Source organism: Aplysia californica, unplaced genomic scaffold (genome assembly GCF_000002075.1).
Source record: "Aplysia californica isolate F4 #8 unplaced genomic scaffold, AplCal3.0 scaffold00425, whole genome shotgun sequence".
NCBI classification, from domain to species: domain Eukaryota; kingdom Metazoa; phylum Mollusca; class Gastropoda; order Aplysiida; family Aplysiidae; genus Aplysia; species Aplysia californica.
In genome coordinates, this window is record NW_004797695.1 from 521,111 (window position 1) to 522,468 (window position 1,358).

The 1,358-nt window shown below is 42.8% G+C and overlaps 1 protein-coding gene across 1 annotated transcript in view; it reads left to right on the top strand.

Moving 5' to 3' along the window:
* LOC101854887 (carbohydrate sulfotransferase 15) overlaps nucleotides 1–1,358 on the top strand; it is a gene marked incomplete in the record, with an annotated part of 86,637 nt that overhangs the window by 65,300 nt on the left and 19,979 nt on the right.

Sequence of the window (1,358 nt, forward strand, 5' to 3'; positions counted from 1 at the left end):
ACACACACACACACCACACACACACACACACACACACACACACACACACACATACACACACACACGTACTTACTCAGATTAAGCTAAAATAAATCAAAGGTAACAAAGGCCCTACCCCTCCCCGAAAACACACTTTGAGTATAGTATGTTAGGAAGCCCCATGGGGCAGACAACATATCTCGACCGTTGGTCTTCTCCTCCTTTCTTTCTGTCACATGTTCTGTTGGGAACCAATTCTGTCACGTGTTCAGTTGGGAACCAATCACGCACTTTACCTTCCAAATCCAGTACCGTTTGACGATATAATTAATAATCGCACCTACGAAAACAAAACGCATAAAAGAGCAATAAACATTTTACAACAAACTAGAAACAATCTCAATCTTTTCCTTCACCCTTTCCCCCCTTCCTTACCCTTGTCCTTGTTCTCCTGCCCGCCTCGTCCCTCCCCGTTCCCCCTTTCTCCCCGTCCCCCTTCCTTTGCCACCCCTTCCCCTGTTCTCTGCCCCCAACTCTTTCCTCCTCCTCCTCCTCCTCCTCCTCCTCCTTTTTCTTCTTCTTCTTCTACTTCTTCTTTTTATTTTTTGGGTGCCTCACTTGGTTTACAAATACAGGAAAGATAATTGAATTTCTACATTTACTGATTCCGATGGGGAGATTTGGTTTACAGTTGCGTTCATACATCGGTACGAAGATAAATACACTCAGAAATACATTAATGTTACTTTAAATATCCCACTTCTACAGGCAGTAAACATGCTAATGCTGGATACCACTATGTAAAATCCTGCTATACTGAAATGAAGAATAAAAACAACACTTTTATACACAAAAGCTCAATATTGCTAGTCCCCGCAATGCTGCAGCTTGATTTTGAGCTATATTATTAAAGAGGAATGCCCAAAGACACAACCAAGTAAACACTGTTGTTGTTGTAGTCAGCATGGTCGTTATTGGTGTTATAATATTGTTCCTGTTACTTGCATGCCTGTTTTGAACGCACCGTTAGCTCAGTTGGTATCATGCTGGATTTCGAAGTGATCTGCCATGGTTCGAATCCGCAAATGGAGTGTTCTGAAGTTGGGTTGTCTTGGAGGGCTTTTAAGGCTCTCCTCCCATTTGACTCGGTCCAATCGGATTAGACATTAAATTCGGAAGTGCGACTCCATAAAAAATAACCTTACAGTGTTGAAAGAGTCGTTAAACATACAGTTTGGCATAGTTTGCATTTCGCGTGCGTTTCTCATCAGATTTGTGTCGTGATTAGCGGTCTGCTGCCCCTTTAATTAAGATAGCTGGTTCTTGTCTGTTTTCGTCGTGTGTGGGTTGTGTGGGTTTTTTTGTTGGGGGGGGGGGTT